Below are 18,970 nucleotides of genomic sequence, written 5' to 3' on the forward strand. Positions count from 1 at the left end.
GGTGACAGCTATGGAAGGAGGAAGGGGAATGCAGCGGTGACAGCTATGGAAGGAGGAAGGCGGATACAGCGGTGACAGCTGTGGAAGGAGGAAGGGGGATGCAGCGGTGACAGCTATGGAAGGCGAGAGGGGGATGCAGAGGTGACAGCTATGGAAGGAGGAAGGGGGATGCAGCGGTGACAGCTATGGAAGGAGGAAGGGGGATGCAGTGGTGACAGCTGTGGAAGGAGGAAGGGGAATGCAGCGGTGACAGCTATGGAAGGAGGAAGGGGTATGCAGCGGTTACAGCTATGGAAGGAGGAAGGGGAGTGCAGCGGTGACAGCTATGGAAGGAGGAAGGGGGATGCAGCGTTTTCAGCTGTAGAAGGAGGAAGGGGGATGAAGCGGTGACAGCTATGGAAGGAGGAAGGGGGATGCAGCGAGGACAGCTATGGAAGGAGGAAGGGGATGCAGCGGTAACAGCTATGGAAGGAGGAAGGGGGATGCAGCGGTGACAGCTGTGGAAGGAGGAAGGGGGATGCAGCGGTGACAGCTGTGGAAGGAGGAAGGGGGATGCAGGGGTGATAGCTATGGAAGGGGGAAGGGGGATGCAGCGGTGACAGCTATGGAAGGAGAGAGGGGGATGCAGAGGTGACAGCTATGGAAGGAGGAAGGGGGATGCAGCGGTGACAGCTATGGAAGGAGAGAGGGGGATGCAGAGGTGACAGCTATGGAAGGAGGAAGGGGGATGCAGCGGTGACAGCTATGGAAGGAGGAAGGGGGATGCAGCGGTGACAGCTGTGGAAGAAGAAAGGGGGATGCAGCGGTGACAGCTGTGGAAGGAGGAAGTCGGATACAGCGGTGACAGCTGTGGAAGGAGGAAGGCGGATACAGCGGTGACAGCTGTGGAAGGAGGAAGGGGGATGCAGCGGTGACAGCTATGGAAGGAGGAAGGCGGATACAGCGGTGACAGCTGTGGAAGGAGGAAGGGGGATGCAGCGGTGACAGCTATGGAAGGCGAGAGGGGGATGCAGAGGTGACAGCTATGGAAGGAGGAAGGGGGATGCAGCGGTGACAGCTATGGAAGGAGGAAGGGGGATGCAGTGGTGACAGCTGTGGAAGGAGGAAGGGGAATGCAGCGGTGACATCTATGGAAGGAGGAAGGGGTATGCAGCGGTTACAGCTATGGAAGGAGGAAGGGGTGTGCAGCGGTGACAGCTATGGAAGGAGGAAGGGGGATGCAGCGTTTACAGCTGTAGAAGGAGGAAGGGGGATGAAGCGGTGACAGCTATGGAAGGAGGAAGGGGGATGCAGCGAGGACAGCTATGGAAGGAGGAAGGGGGATGCAGCGGTAACAGCTATGGAAGGAGGAAGGGGGATGCAGCGGTGACAGCTGTGGAAGGAGGAAGGGGGATGCAGCGGTGACAGCTGTGGAAGGAGGAAGGGGGATGCAGGGGTGATAGCTATGGAAGGGGGAAGGGGGATGCAGCGGTGACAGCTATGGAAGGAGAGAGGGGGATGCAGAGGTGACAGCTATGGAAGGAGGAAGGGGGATGCAGCGGTGACAGCTATGGAAGGAGAGAGGGGGATGTAGAGGTGACAGCTATGGAAGGAGGAAGGGGGATGCAGCGGTGACAGCTATGGAAGGAGGAAGGGGGATGCAGCGGTGACAGCTGTGGAAGAAGAAAGGGGGATGCAGCGGTGACAGCTGTGGAAGGAGGAAGGGGGATGCAGCGGTGACAGCTGTGGAAGGAGGAAGGGGGATACAACGGTTACAGCTATGGAAGGAGGAAGGGGGATGCAGCATTGACAGCTGTGGAAGGAGGAAGGGGGATACAACGGTTACAGCTATGGAAGGAGGAAGGGGGATGCAGCGGTGACAGCTATGGAAGGAGGAAGGAGGATGCAGCGGTGACAGCTATGGAAGGAGGAAGGGGATGCAGCCTTTACAGCTGTAGAAGGAGGAAGGGGGATGCAGCGGTGACAGCTATGGAAGGAGGAAGGGGGATGCAGCGGTGACAGCTATGGAAGGAGGAAGGGGGATGCAGCGGGGACAGCTATGGAAGGAGGAAGGGGGATGCAGAGGTAACAGCTATGGAAGGAGGAAGGGGGATGCAGCGGTGACAGCCATAGAAGTAGGAAGGGGCATGCAGTGGTGACAGCTATGGAAGGAGGAAGGGGGATGCAGCGGTGACAGCTATGGAAGGAAGAAGGGGATGCAGCGGTGACAGCTATGGAAGGAGGAAGGGGGATGCAGCGGTGACAGCTATGGAAGGAGGAAGGGGAATGCAGCGGTGATAGCTATGGAAGGAGAGAGGGGGATGCAGAGGTGACAGCTATGGAAGGAGGAAGGGGGATGCAGCGGTGACAGCTATGGAAGGAGGAAGAGGAATGCAGCGGTGACAGCTATGGAAGGAGGAAGGGGGATGCAGCGTTTACAGCTATGGAAGGAGGAAGGGGGATGCAGCCGTGACAGCTATGGAAGGAGGAAGGGGGATGCAGCGGTGACAGCTATGGAAGTAGGAAGGGGTATGCTGCGGTGACAGCTGTGGAAGGAGGAAGGGGGATGCAGCGGTGACAGCTATGGAAGGAGGAAGGGGAATGCAGCGTTTACAGCTGTGGAAGGAGGAAGGGGGATGCAGCGGTGACAGCTATGAAAGGAGGAAGGGGGATGCAGCGGTGACAGCTATGGAAGGAGAGAGGGGGATGCAGAGGTGACAACTATGGAAGGAGGAAGGGGGATGCAGCGGTGACAGCTATGGGAGGAGGAAGGGGGATGCAGCGGGGGCAGCTATGGAAGGAGGAAGGGGGATGCAGCGGTGACAGCTATGGAAGTAGGAAGGGGGATGCAGCGTTTACAGCTGTGGAAGGAGGAAGGGGGATGCAGCGGTGACAGCTATGGAAGGAGGAAGGGGGATGCAGCAAAGACAGCTATGGAAGGAGGAAGGGGGATGCAGAGGTGACAGCTATGGAAGGAGGAAGGGGGATGCAGCGGTGACAGCTGTGGAAGGAGGAAGGGGGATGCAGCGGTGACAGCTATGGAAGGAGGAAGGGGGATGCAGAGGTGACAGCTATGGAAGGAGAAAAGGGGATGCAGCGGTGACAGCTATGGAAGGAGGAAGGGGGATGCAGCGAAGACAGCTATGGAAGGAGGAAGGGGGATGCAGCGGTGACAGCTATGAAAGGAGAAAAGGGGATGCAGCGGTGACAGCTATGAAAGGAGGCAGGGATATGCAGCGGTGGCAGCTATGGAAGGAGAGAGGGGGATGCAGAGGTGACAGCTGTGGAAGGAGGAAGGGGGATGCAGGGGTGACAGCTATGGAGGGAGGAAGGGGGATGCAGCGGTGACAGCTATGGAAGGAGGCAGGGATATGCAACATACAACACAGCAAACAAGTTGTAGCAATCAGGATTATGTAGTGTCTAGTGTATATTACATACTCCTTACTATATGGTGCATAGTAAGGACATTTATTGTATTTCACATACTTATGGTTTCTGCATGGTTTACTGTACATTACAGACCACCGCACTCTGTACACTGGGCTGTATATGACATACACCTGACCACTGCACTTTGTACATTATTTACTCCTGATCCGTGAATGCTATATGGTATATTGTAATTACATACTCCTGGCCAAAGTTTTTATTGTCTCAACAGTTGCAGGTTTCAAAGTAGTCTGTTTTAAAGTGGTTGTAAACCGCAGGTTATTTAAAAAAGTAAAAAATAAATCCCTGCAAGGTAATGTCATAATGTGCTTCTGGCAAAATAATAAAAGCATATTTTGGGGGTATAAGGACTGTGGAATATGTGTGCTATGCATACAGTGTGCAGGCGCAGGTTCTTTTAGGTATGCTCCTTTTAGTCTCTCCCACTGTCAGCATAGTGAGGCCACACCCACTGTTTTCATTTTAGCATTCCACTTTTATTGCAATTTAGCAACATCCATCATTCAACAGGATGCACTTAGCTCTGTCACTTACTCTGCCCTTATTATCAGGAATTATGATTTTTGAAAGTTCCCACATATGCTGAACAGAATCCTTTGTAAGAAAAACAGCACACATACTGTATATCTATTCTGAATGTGTACGTAACTGTTTTCAGTTTTCAAGAGATCTGTTTCAAAGGAATTTTTTGCCAAATAAAAACTTGTGGTCTTTCCATTATCAGTCACAGTAATAGATCACAATAAGTGCTGATTACTGGCTTTGGTTTGTCTAAAACACTATACAGCTGTTCCTGAAGTTCCATGCCAGGATTTTTTCATTGCCCATTATTTGTTGCCATTTTTATTACCCCTCGTTGATATTTGCATTGTGTTTTTTTTTTTTTTTGTTTTATTTTTTTTTTGCTGCTTCATAGTACTAAACAGGCTGCAGAACTGCAAGGAAGGCATATAGCAGTACCTTCACATAACTCAGGGTCTTAATGAAAACTATTATTTAAAATGTATCCTTGAGGTGTCAAAAGATGGCCCTTCTTCTCCTTCCTCCCACACCTACCTATTGGTCCCTCACTATGGTAGTCTTATTGTACAACAGGAATGGGCATGAAGAGGCAAGCCGGGTATAGACACTAATAAGAAATGCTGACATCTGAATATTATAGTGTGTCTGGATTCAGGGCATCGAGTGGGCACCCAAGGGCATGTGAAGGTATGTAGAGTCACTGCTAGATGCCTTCATTATAATGCTGCAGCCTATTTAGTGCCATATTGGTATTGCCAGTTTTACTTATAGGTAAATTGCTCACTGTGGAAAGCTAAAGGGCACCCCAGACACAAAAACAGTCATGGCTTGAGTAGTTCACTCACATACAGTGCCTTGAAAAAGTATTCATAACCCTTTAAATTTTCTACACGTTGTCATGTTACAACCAAAAACGTAATGTATTTTATTGGGATTTTATGTGATAGACCAACACAAAGTGGCACATAATTGTGAAGTGGAAGGAAAATGATACAGTCCACCTATGTGTAATTTAATCTCAGAGTAAATACAGCTGTTCTGTGAAGCCCTTTGAGGTTTGTTAGAGAACCTTAGTGAACAAACAGCATCATGAAGGCCAAGGAACACACCAGACATTTCAGGGATAAAGTTGTGGAGAAGTTTAAAGCAGGGATAGGTTATAAAAAAACATCCCAAGCTTTGAACATCTCACGGAACACTGTTCAATCCATCATTCAAAAATGGAAAGAGTATGGCACAACTGCAAACCTACCAAGACATGACCATCCACCTAAACTGACAGGCTGGGCAAGGAGAGCATTAATCAGAGAAGCAGCCAAGAGGCCCATGGTAACTCTGGAGGAGCTGCAGAGATCCACAGCTCAGGTGGGAGAATCTGTCCACAGGACAACTATTAGTCGTGCACTCCACAAATCTGGTCTTTATAGAAGTGTGGCAAGAAGAAAGCCATTGTTGAAAGAAAGCCATAAGAAGTCCCATTTACAGTTTGCGAGAAGCCATGTGGGGGACACAGAAAACATGTGGAAGAAGGTGAACTTTTTGGCCTAAAAGCAAAATGCTATGTGTAGTAGAAAACTAACACTGCACATCACTCTGAACACACCATCCCCAATGTGAAACATGGTGGTGGCAGCATTATGTTGTGGGGATGCTGTTCTTCAGCAGGGACAGGGAAGCTGGTCAGAGTTGATGGGAAGATGGATGGAGCCAAATACAGGGCAATCTTATGCCGCGTACACACGACCGGACTTTACGGCATACTTTGCCCGGTGGACTTTTCAACGGACTTTACGACGGACTTTCCGAATGAACGGACTTGCCTACACACGATCAACCAAAGTCCAATGGATTCGTACGTGATGACGTACGACCGGACTAAAACAAGGAAGTTCATAGCCAGTAGCCAATAGCTGCCCTAGCATTGGTTTTTGTCCGTCAGACTAGCATACAGACGAATGGACTTTTCGACTGGACTCGAGTCCGGCGGACAGATTTGAAACATGTTTCAAATCTAAGTCCGTCAAACTTTTGAGAAAACAAAGTCAGCTGGAGCCCACACACGATCGAATTGTCTGACGAAATCCGGTACGCCGGACCAAGTATGCTGTAAAGTCTAATCGTGTGTACGCGGCATTAGAAGAAAACCTGCTAGTCTGCAAAAGACTTGAGACTGGGGCGGAGGTTCACCTTCCAGCAGGACAATGACCCTAAACATACAGCCAGAGCTACAATAGAATGGTTTAGATCAAAGCATATTCATGTGTTAGAATGGCCCAGTCAAAGTCCAGACCTAAATCTACCTCTACTTGTAGACTTTGTGCTGTAGGTGCAGTGGAATGTCTTAATCATGTTTACTCATAGTAGTCTATATTTGTGCTGCTTACCTTAGTTCCCATTTAACTCTGAATATTAAACCAGTTTTTATTTATAACTTTGAGAAACTATGCCCTATTATGAGAATGCTTAGAGCAGCAAATTTAAAGCAAATAATGGACAAAGCTAAAGAGTTACTTACACTAGTCCAAATTCAAACCTAAAGCTACCAATCCGATTGCAAGATAATTTAAATGACCTGATCCCCAACCGGTCCCTACAGTCCTTACCATGTAACCGATGTAACCTGACACCCAGTGGTTATATCAAAATGTTTAAGGATGTTCATTGATTGGTACATCATCCTGACCCTCACTGCCCCTGGAACACAAAAACATCAGGCCACCTAGAATGGAGCACTCAAATCTGTATCTCCTACCAATGCTTTGGAGACACAGGTCACTGCACAAGGTCAAGACAAAGCAATTTTTTGTGCAGGACATGGAAGTAAGGACTAAGAGCAGATAAGAAAAACAGTCTAGTAGTGGGCAACAAGATAAGCTCTAGTTAAAAACCACAGTCTTTGGGGTTTTTTTTACTAAAGGCAAATCCCCTTTGCAATACAAGTGCACTTGCAGTGCAAAGTGGATTTGCTTTCAGTAAATCAACCCCATTGTCTCCAGCAGCATATCCCCAGCTTCTAGCTTTCTCTTGGACCATGCTGGCAGCCTTTCAAGGAAATGCATAGTGGGGATAAATTTACTCCCTTTATTGTGTTCCCAACAAGACTATAAAGAACAATAAAACATTTTTTTTTTAGTCAAGTAAATATGAAATGTTACACATAAATCATTTGTGTGTATATGATCAGCCAGCCTTATAGTGCTAAAAGAATGCCGTTGTTTACAAATTAAGGAGACCCTGTCAGCAACTGCAGATAACAGAAAAGTATTTGAAATGCATACCTGCAGTGCTTTTTCCATACTAGAAAATATTTTTATTCTCTTACAAACGTGCCTTTGAACTTGCAAGCAAATTGAATTAATCCAAGAAGATTCAATTCCCTGGCACCTCCCCATGAACTTCATAACCCTCTTCTCTCTCTCTATGCTGTTCCGCACCTCCTTTCACTTCCCTACATTAACTTTTATGTAGCTGCCAGGGTAACCTGAGTGACAGTCTGCTAGGGCTGCTGACTAGAGATAAGGTTTGACCACGGTGGGTTTGTGGGTTCTTTGAATCTGGGGGATTTTAATTCATGGTGAAATGGCCCATCGAATTCTAAGGACACAGGAGTTGATTTACTAAAGGCAAATAGACTGTGCACTCTGCAAATTAAGTTGCTCCAGAGCTTATTAAATGAGCAGAAGCTCTGCTGACTTTGATCATCCAATCATGTGCAAGCAAAAATGCTGTTTTTTTTTTTTTTTCCTTGCATGTGATTGGGTATTCTTTGCAAAATGAAGCTTTACCTCATTTACTAAGCTCTGGAGCAGCTGCATTTTGCAAAGTGCACAGTCTATTTGCCTTTAGTAAATCAACCCCATAATGTCCTGCCAGACCTTTCCACTGTGGTCAGCAGGGTTAGGCCCCAGTGCAAGTAGGGTTGCCACATCATCCCTTTAATACAGGACACCCAATAATTACACAGGTTCTGCGGCTGATTAAGGTGGTAATTAAACTCATTTGGTGCCTTATCTGCATGAAATCAGCCTCAGAACCTGTGTAATTAACATGTGTCCTGGATTAAAGGGATGATGTGGCAACCCTAAGTGCCGGTTCACACAGGGGCGACTTGTCAGGCGACCTAGTCACCCGACAAGTCGCCTCCCGTTCTGTGCTACGGAACCGTTCTAATAGGAGCGACGCAAGTAGAAAAAGGTTCCTGTACTACTTTGGGGGCGACTTGCATAGACTTCTATGCAGAAGTCGTTTTGCAAGTCGCCTCGGAAGTAGTTTGCAGGTCGCCTCGCTGAGGCGACCTGCAAGTCGTGCCGCCCCTGTGTGAACCGGGGCTAAGTGCAAGAGGTTCTGCCATTTAGATGCAGGTGGATGGCACAGATGCACTGTCCAGTCCCACTTCCTGCAGCCAGTTAAACTCTATGGTGTTCATTTACTAAAGGCAAAACCACTCTGCACTACAAGTGCATTTGGAAGTGCACTTGGAAGTGCAGTTGCTGTAGATCTGAGGGGAATGTCTGAAGTGAGGGGAAGCTCTGCTGATTTTATCATCCAATCATGTGCAAGCAAGAATGCTGTTTATTATTTTCCTTGCATGTCCCCCTCAGATCTACAGCGACTGCACTTCCAAGTGCACTTGTAGTGCAAAGTGGATTTGCCTTTAGTAAATAACCCCCTATGTGAGACTGAAAGCTACTGTGGCTGGATGGGGCTGGACGGTGCATCAAGTTCTACCAACGTTTAGGGCAGGACCTGTAGGGTAGAGGGATGGCTGGACAAAATGCAAGAAATCTGCACTCCAGGCATTCATTTATTCCAGGGCGCAGGGTACCCTAATTGTTTAGAACTCAGTGCACCATCTAGCCCCATCCAGTAAAATAAGCTTTTAGCCTCCCATAGAGTTTAGCAGGCTGCCGGCAGCAGAGTTGGACAATGCTAGTGTACAAAAAAGTGGCAACCACCCCAATCTCTAACTGGCCTTTGTATCAAGGTGCACATGGAAGGGCAATGCACACAACAGAGCCACAGTTCCTACGCCAAGGGACCTTTGTATACACTTTGGTCCTAACACTAAATTTTCAGAGCCTTTATAGTAGGAGCACATTCAGGAATGGATAGATTAAGGGCAGGTATGCCTGGAGGGAGTCCACTCCTCCTTAAATGCACAGGGACGCACGTGACACTCAGCAAGAGCACAATGGCAGCAAAGGCATCCTGTGCATCCCGTCACCCAATTCGTCCAACTGTACAAAAAAGTGGCAACCTCCCCAATCTATAACTGGCCTTTGCGACAAGGTGGACACGGAAGAGAAATGCACATCACAGACAAAGAAAAGATTTCCCAGCACACTTACTGACCAGCCTACAAAACAACCAAATTGACCATGGGACCTAAGAGTGTTCATAATACTAGGGCTTTGCTGACTGCTAGTCCCTTCACTATAAAAGGGTAGGTTCCCAGCAGCTATTTGTCAGTGTATCTTGTCTTGAGAGAGTTAGTTGCTATATGGTGCTATACAGTGAGGCACGGAACGAGAAGGACTGAAAGGAGGGGTAGTGTAGGGCCGGGCATGACAGTGTGCCCAAGGGAGACACGGAAGGGGTTAAAAAGTTGAGGAAAAAGGTAGTATGGGTAAAGGGGAGGTAAGATAGGTAATATTGTGAGAAAGGGGAGTGGTGGTATTTAAAGGAGGGAGGGAGTAAAGTCGGGTCAGTGTGAGGAGAGTGCAACAGAGGAGGCAGTTTTACACATCTGCTCCTCCACAATGGCCGCCATTGAAGAGCTTTTAGAGAGACTGAGGAAAGCAGCTGAACAGAAGGGACCAGAGTGGCTGCAGAAGCAAATAGGAGACATTAGGGAGGAAGAGCCGGTGGAATCAGCGTCGGGTGAGGTGTCTTACCGCGCGCGGAGGTCGCGGCCTCTGGCGCGTTTTTCGCCAGGGCCTGCATCTCAGCCCGCGCGTGTACCCAGGAGCCCGAGGGAGGATCGGTCGGTCCCCCCAGGGAAAAGGAGGCAGCTACAGGTCGATGCGGCTCCCGGGCGGTCTACACGCCGCCGGCCGCACTCGGGAGGCGGGGCCACGGGCCAACATGGCGCTGGTTCCCCACCAGGCGATCACAGAGGACAACACAGTGCATCCACAGCACGAGGTGGATATCCGAAGAGAGCAGCGAGGAGGGACAGAGAGCCGGTCAGTGCCCAGGCAGGTGACTCAAGACAAGCAGTGATGATCGGGAAGGGGCGGAGCTTATCGGCAGAGCGGGCTGCTGGAGTCAGTGCTGGAGATGGTCGGGTGAATACTAGCTAGAAGGGCAGAAGGAATGATGGAGGAGGGCACAAGCGTGTAAGAGCACAGGTGGTCAGGACAGGTCAGCGACGCCTGTCTGACGGCAGCGGACCTTCGGGGGTGAGGAGGGCCCCATCACCAACTCACGCTACGGCCTCTGGGGCGTCCCCACCCGGGCGGCTTCCCAGTCAACCAAGCGTGGAGTCTGACAATCGGTCGGAAGGTGAGGTGTCAGAGGAAGATGAACCAGAAGTGCCAGCGAGGGAGCACGCCGCGACGGCTGTGGGGAGAGTGCCTGGTCAGCCTGGTAAGTCTAATACTTCCTTATCATTGTCTGGGGCATTACAGGATTTGACAAGGGTGGATGGAGCAGGTGTGGTAGTGCCTGGGGTTTCTGGGATGCAGTCGGGGGGGACCGGCCAGAACAGCATTTGGCGGGGAACAATCCTGCCAGTGTTGGGTCTGGTCAGCAGCTGACGGTTTTCTTGCAGGGTCTGCGGGACTTAATTGGTAGGTTTGAAGGGGGACACGGGCAGCCACCTCAAGTGGCCCCATGGACGGCACCGGTAACTGAGTCAGGGGACAGGAGTAACGGGGTTGGGGGGTAGTGGTACCCCCGACGATTCCTCCCCCAAGCCAATCAGGGGCCGCAGTAGTTGCGGAGGAGTCAGGAGAAAAAGGGTCCTCAGAGAAGGCTAAAAGGTCAGACGTGGTCAGGTTAGCGGACGCTGCGAGGTGTGAGATTTACGTCTGCTTCGAGGGCCCCTTGGGAGCACATCTGAAGCAGGAGGTCCGGGAAAAGGTTCATAAAGGTGAGTATGTAGAGATTTTTTCCCTGCTACCGTTGGAGAAATTTAACCTGGACAGGGTGAAACCCGATTCCTCAAAGAAGGAGGATGAAGAAAAATGGAGGTACCGGCTGATACCGCGTACATTTGTTAATTGGCTACAAGCCTTCGCCATCATGGCGAGCGTCATTGGCGAGAAGAGCCCCGAGCATTGCTCGGCGTTGTTCTGTTACATGGACGCTATTGGAGAGGCGCATAGGGTGTACGGGGGTTCTGCTTGGCTGAGATATGACGAGCAGTTCAGACAGCGGAAGGCAGTCCGATCATCCTTACGTTGGGATCATAAAGATATTAGCCTCTGGATGCGGCTTATGTCATCTGCGAGGACCCCACCTCAGCCTTTTCAAGGGGGGGCCGGGGGTACACAGTCCTCAGGACCGTCGGCCAGAAGAAAGTGGGGAGTGTGCTGGCAGTATAATGAGGGTGCCTGTAAATTTGGGGGGGCATGTAAGTTCAAGCATGAATGCTCAGGGTGTGGGGGCGCCCACACGTTGTCGAGATGTTTTAAGAGAGGGAAGCGTGCCAGTGACTCTACTCCGAAGAGGGATGACGCCGGTGAGGGTGGAAAAAATGCTACCTTTTCTAAGTAAGTATCCGGATCGGGGAGCAGCTCGGTTGTTGGAGTCAGGGTTTAAGGAGGGCTTTAAGATTCCATGTTCATTGGCGACGGTTCTGCCTATGGCAAGGAATCTGAAATCGGCATTACTGAATCAGGAAGTAGTTGGGGTAAAATTGCAAAAAGAAGTGGCGTTAGGGCGCATGGGGGGCCGTTTGCCACCAAACCATGGCCGGACTTAGTGGTATCACCGTTGGGGGTGCTACCCAAGAAGGAACCTAACAAGTTTCGTTTGATACACCACTTCTCCTTCCCAAAAGGGGGTTCAGTCAATGATTTCATTGACCCGGAAGAGTGTACAGTGTCTTACACGTCATTCGATGCGGCGGTCAAATGGGTGAGGCGCTACGGAAAAGGGGCCCTCATGGCAAAAGCGGATATAGAATCGGCTTTCCGGTTGTTGCCGGTGCATCCGGAGAGCTTCCGGCTGTTGGGATGTCACTGGCGAGAACAGTTTTACGTTGACAAATGTTTGCCCATGGGCTGTTCAGTTTCATGCGCCATGTTTGAGGCGTTTAGCTCATTTTTAGAATGGGTAGTTAGGGAGGTTTCGGGCCTAGACTCAGTTATACACTATTTGGATGATTTTCTGTGTATAGGCCCCCCTGCTTCCGCTGTGTGTGCGATTCTACTTTCCACGTTGCAACACATCGCAGGCAGGTTTGGAGTGCCATTGGCGGCTGAGAAAACGGTAGGCCCCACGTTAGTTTTTTGGGGATAGTGATAGACTCGATAGCTATGGAATGCTGGTTGCCCAGAGGTAAGTTGGAGGAGCTGCAGAAGGAAATTCGGGATATCCACGGATTGCGGAAGGTGCAGTTGAGAGCCCTGAAGTCGTTGTTGGGTAAGTTGAATTTCGCTTGCAGAATTATACCCATGGGGCGGGTTTTTTGCAGACGGCTGTCGGCGGCCACAGCGGGGGTAAAAATACGAACTCACTTTATTAGACTGACAAAGGAGCATAGAGAGGATTTGAAAGTTTGGTATGAGTTTTTAGCCACATACAACGAGAGGGCAGTGTGGATGTCTGGCCCGGTGAGCAATTTCGATGTGGAATTGGTTACTGACGCGGCGGGCTCCACAGGTTTTGGTGCATATTTTCAAGGGAGATGGAGCGCAGAGCCCTGGCCACAGTCGTGGGAGAAGGCGGGATTCCTCGGAAATTTGGTGCTGCTGGAATTGTTTCCAGTGGTGTTAGCCTTGGAATTATGGGGGGAGGCATGCCGGAATTTGAAGCTGAGGATCAATTGTGACAACATGGGTGTAGTGCAGGTGGTGAACCGTATGTCAGCATCTTCGCAGCCGGTCATACGGCTGTTGAGACAGCTGGTGTTTAGGTGTTTAAGTCTAAACATTTTTATTTATGCGGTTCACATTCCGGGTGTTGATAATGCGTTGGCTGACTCCTTGTCTCATTTTCAGTGGGACAAGTTCAGGGAGCTGGCGCCAGGTGCAGACAAGGAAGGAGTTCCTTGCCCGGATTGGATGTGGGAGCTGCCTTCGGAGTCACCGCGGGATGGATTAGGCAGTCAGTAAGTGATTCCACTTGGACGGCCTACAGTAAGGTATGGAAGGAGTGGTCAATGCTGGTGCAGGAGGCTGGTGTGGTGACGCTTCGATCGGAAGGAAGATTATTGGTGTTGTACTTAGTGGCTAGGAACATGGAAAGTGGTTGCGCAATTTCTTCGATTGATCGTAAACTGGCAGGCTTGTTGTTCTTGTTTAAATTAATGAGGGGTGAAGATTGGACTAAGGATTTTTGGGTTCGGCAGGCCTTAAAAGGCTATCGAAAACAGCATAAACAAAGGGATGCGAGAAGGCCTGTTACTTTTGCGAACCTGGTTTCCATATGTGAAATGTTGAGGTTCGTTTGTTTATCGCATTATGAAATGCGAATGTTTACAGCGGCGTTTTCACTGGCTTTTTATGGGGCTTTTCGTATAGGGGAGTTGATTAGCCTGTCTAAGCATGTTGGGGGGGGTTGTTGGATCAGGACATGCGGTTGGAAGTAGACAAGGTATGTTTGCGGCTGCGGAGGTCTAAAACTGACCAGCAAGGTAAAGGGGTGGTTGTGTCCGTTTGCCTTACCAGGGTCAAGGGTGTGCCCAGTGGAGGCGGTCCGGGAATTTAGGTCGGTCAGGTGTGATGGGGCGGGGCCGTTCCTGAGGCATGAGGATGGATCTTATCTGTCACGGGTTTCAATTTATAGCGTTTTTTAGAAAATGTTTACAAAGGGCTGGTTTGGTTGGTTTAGAGTATGCTTCACACTCCTTCCGCATAGGGGCAGCTACTGAAGCTGCCAGATGCGGGTTGGATGAGGCTGCTGTGCGCAGGCTCAGGAGATGGGAGTCTAGGAGATTCAGGTCTTATATAAGACCTAATTTGGTTATTGAATATTAAAAAAAAAAACAAAAAAAACAAATAGGACACGTAATATACAAGGGAGAGGTGTTCCAGTTAATAGTTGGTTAGTTGGTAGTGTTGAGAGTAAGAGGGTGTCGCAATTTTGTGTTTTGTTTCATTGCAGATGGAAGCCCGGTACGCCTTGTCTGGATCGTAGGTCACTCCTATGTTTGCTGGGGGGGCCAGGAGAGGTGACGTACGTCCGGAGGGTAGACAACTGAGGATTTCCAGAAGGGAGGCTTACATACGCTGGTTAGGTAGACCGGGGATGTTGTAGGGTAGAGTAATGGGCGAAGTGGAGAGGTATGTTCGGTTGGACAGACCCCCTGACGTTTTGGTGATTCATGCGGGTGGGAATGACTTGGGGGTCGGTCAGTCAGGGATCTGATGGCGGACATCAAAACAGATTTTACGCAGTAACGGGTAAAATTCCCGGGCACCCTGTTAGTTTGGTCGGACATAGTGGCTCGCACAGCATGGCGCTGGGCTAGATCAGTGGCGAGCATTAATAAGACACGTATTAGAATTAATAAGGTGGTGGGGAGATTTGTCAGACAGAATGGTGGTATTGTTATTCGACACAGAGAGTTGGAGACGAATGTGGGATTGTACCTGAGGAGGGATGGTGTTCATCTCTCTGATGTAGGGATTGACTTATGGTCCTTGGGCTTGCAGGAGGGGATACAACAGGCCCTGAGGGTGTGGAGGTGCCCTCAAACGTAAGGTGGTCACGCTTTCAGGCTGTGGCTGTTTTATTCTGGTGGTCTTTGACGGGGGGGGGGGGGGGGTAAACGGATGGATTTAAAGGGATGGGGGGCACATCATTAGCATGTTCCCCTCCGGTGTATTCCTGAACGGTGGAGGGAATACTGGGTTTGGTGGCGCTGCGGGAAGCGGTTGTCTCCGAGCGGCTACAGCTGGAGGCCTATTAGTTTGGAAAATCCCGCAGTGCGTTGGTTATCCGTGGTTATACAGTTATATATTTTATATATATTTTGGAAAGGTGGGTCACCGTCAGAGACCATTAGACTGGGGTTAACAGTTACGTTATTAATATGTCATTGTTTGTTTATTGGTTATTTATTGGCGTTATTTATTTGGAGTTGTTTTAATAAAAGAGGCTGTTGTGGCCATGTTACTCCATAAATAAAAAGTGTGGTCTCATCATTTTAGGTGGGGTTGTTAATTTCTGGGGTCTGGAGTGTAAAAGGGGGAATGGCAGAAATGGAATGTAGGTGACATTTGGACTACACTGGTCAAGTGAGGCCCGGAACGAGAATGACTAAAAGGAGGGGTAGTGTAGGGCTGGGCATGACAGTGTGCCCAAGGGAGACACAGAAGGGGTTAAAAAGTTGAGGAAAAAGGTAGTATGGGTAAAGGGGAGGTAAGATAGGTAATATTGTGAGAAAGGGGAGTGGTGGTATTTAAAGGGGGGGAGTAAAGGGGGGTCAGTGTGAGGAGAGTGCAACAGAGGAGGCAGTTTTCCCACCCTCCCTCCCTATAATGTTATATAGATATACGTGCAATGTGTGTGAGTAGTTGTTGTGGTGTTTTTTCTTTCTTGCAGGAACGGAACAGGTCGTCATGACAGCAGAAGTGGCCATTTTGGTTTGGGGGCTGTTTTATTCTGGCGGTCTTTGACGGGGGCGGTAAACGGATGGATTTAAAGGGGTGGGGGGCGCATCATTAGCATGTTCCCCTCCGGTGTATTCCTGAACGGTGGAGGGAATACTGGGTTTGGTGACGCTGCGAGAAGCGGTTGTCTCCGAGCGGCTACAACTGGAGGCCTATTAGTTTGGAAAATCCCGCAGTGCGTTGGTTATCCGTGGTTATACAGTTATATATTTTATATATATTTAGGAAAGGTGGGTCACCGTCAGAGACCATCAGACTGGGGTTAACAGTTACGTTATTAATATGTCATTGTTTGTTTATTGGTTATTTATTGGTTATTTATTGGAGTTATTTATTTGGAGTTGTTTTAATAAAAGAGGCTGTTGTGGCCATGTTACTCCATAAATAAAAAGTGTGGTCTCATCATTTTAGGTGGGGTTGTTAAGTTTTGGGGTCTGGAGTGTAAAAGGGGGAATGGCAGAAATGGAATGTAGGTGACATTTGGACTACACTGGTCATGTGCTATACTGTGCTATACTGCACACATTTACTGTGGTTTGCACTGTGGTGAGCTACATATTCTTGTGTACACTATGTTTACAGTTCAGAGACCCAACAGTCCCCTTTAGGACTACCTTTTTGTGTGTGTCAGCACAGGCACAAAGCTGCCCTTTATTTGCAACATATTACCACATAATTGAAAGGTAAAGTAATGTGCACCAAAGCACCACATATTTATTCTACCTATTCCCATAGCTGCCATTAAAATTAGGCAATCCCTTTTATACTGTCAAGCATACCTAAGCTAGAGGTTCTGCACATGGAGGTAGAAGGGGCAAGCAGGTTCTGCAAGACAAAGCAGTGGTTGGGTCACATCATCTAGAGGCATGCCACATCTGCATTTTCTAGCCCAGTGTGGCCATGCTATAGAAACAGAGCACATGCAGAAGGTAGTTGGTGGCTTCTAAAACCTTCCTCTTCTTCCTCTTCCCAGACACAGCGCAACTGGTTGTCTGCAAGCACTCCTCCTAACGCATGCTCTTCCTCCTCTTCCTCTTCTGCTAAGCCTGTTGTAGCTACACAAATTGGCTTAGAGGTGTCAGGGTAACTATTTGATCATGCGATTGTGGACTTGCTGCAAAAGGATTATCTTATATTAGGATAAAAACATAGAACGAGAGGAGGATTCAGCCACACAGCAGTCAGGGAGCAGCCAGAGGCAGTGACATTCCAACAGCTGAAGCTCACTGCAAAGTTGGTTCCAGCAATGTGGAGGGGTTGGATGATGAGTTTGCAAATCATCTGTGGGTACCACTGATTGGAGAGAAGGAAAGTTCTGAGGGGGAGGCAGGACAGCAGCGAGGGAGGATTTTGTCAAGGAACAGGGGCAGCTTGCACAAGACTAACAGGAGCAGCTATCTTAATCTATGTGGCGGTTCCACAGGTACAAGTCACTGATATTACCCAGGCTGGTCTCAAGAGCTTTGTAGAGTGGGCATTTTTTTTTTATGTATCTGCTTCCAGCAGCACCACTGTGGTCTGCAGATTCTGCCCGCAATTTTTTGTTGAAGTGAATGGGCTGACAATCTGGTCTCTTTAATAAAATGTACACATATAGCCCAGTGATCAGATGAATAACAAAGTATACTAGGGCAGTTAAAGAAACCTGCAAAAAGTCTCGCACCTTTTTGTATTCTGCTGCAAAACAGTAATATGCATTAAAACATGCCTAAAAAGTGCATCTGGCACGAGGAGGTTAATATGAGACTCCTACAAAAATTCGCAAATTGCCCTACTTTTTATTGGCATTAAAGTTAATGACACTAAATCCATCTATGTTTTAACGTTTACTCGATTACTGCCAATGTGACTCATAGATAACCTTCGTTAGCAAATAACTGCAGTCCCATTACGCAGCACATGTGATATAATTGTGTTTATCATCATGTAATCATTTTTTTCTTGTTTACAAGTCGAAGCAGAATTATTTGGTAATCGAGCCAGGACCTCATATGCCCTGGACAGTCTCCCAGCCGCTAGTGGTGGTTTTTCCAGGGAAAGAACAAAAACTTGGCTTCAAGCAAATAGAACTTCTGAAAGGAGGCACCCTTGCAGTAATTTAAAAGAGAAATGTAGTGTAGGGCTAATAGTAGCCTAAAGCTTGTTTATTTGAGGTCCTTTTCTAAAGTCTTTCACCTTTTGTGACAAGCAAAGAGCTAAGAGGTGGTAATTAATAAACGGTGAAACTTTCATCAGAGTGTTAGGTTAATGGCCTTCTGCTGAGAACCACTTAACAACCAGTACTTATTATGTAAAAATCAAAGACTGACATCTTGGCGCCATCATGTAGAGCTGCAAACATTTTCACAGTCTTGACAATTTCACGTGGCTATGCCAACTGGACATACCATTGTGTTAGGCATTGTGCAGAGTTATTAGACCTGTAAAGAATGAAGTGCATGTATCCCTGAATAATTGACTCAGAATATAACCCTGTGCTGGTACCGTGTTGACCAATGTCAACCCAATACATGAACTACTGTAGTTGCAGATATCCTCGACTGCCTGCACAGCCAGCAATTAACTGTAGGAATCATTGCTGGATGCACACAAAGTTCACCCCAGTTAATTGCTAGCTGTGCGGACAGTCATGGATAGCTGTGGCCACGGGTGAACCCTCATTAAAATGTAAAGGGCTCTGCGGCCACAGGTAGCTGCACACAAGTGGCAAAATCAGCAGCAATTCCTGCCGCTGTCATTCCCACCAGGGCGTAGATTCATTTTGTTGTGAAAAGTGGAGTATTTTTTATATATGTACAGTATGTAAGAAGTATGTTTTATCTGGAAATCTGTTTATAAAAAGTAAGTAAAAAACCCTAATTGTGGTAAAAAGTGTATTATTTGAAGCTACATTTTTCTTGAATATTCAGCTAAAGTGTGCAGAAAAGTTGTGGTATATACAAGTCTTACTTTCATTTATTACAAGTACTTATATAGCACAGTCAATTTACATATATATATATATATATATATATATATATATATATATATACAGTATCTCACAAAAGTGAGTACCCCCTCACATTTTTGTAAATATTTTATTATATCTTTTCATGTGACAACACTGAAGAAATGACACTTTGCTACAATGTAAAGTAGTGAGTGTACAGCTTGTATAACGGTGTAAATTTGCTGTCCCCTCAAAATAACTCAACACACAGCCATTAATGTCTAAACCGCTGGCAATAAAAGTG

The sequence above is a fragment of the Aquarana catesbeiana genome, linkage group LG01, assembly GCF_042186555.1.
Source record: "Aquarana catesbeiana isolate 2022-GZ linkage group LG01, ASM4218655v1, whole genome shotgun sequence".
Lineage (NCBI taxonomy): Eukaryota > Metazoa > Chordata > Amphibia > Anura > Ranidae > Aquarana > Aquarana catesbeiana.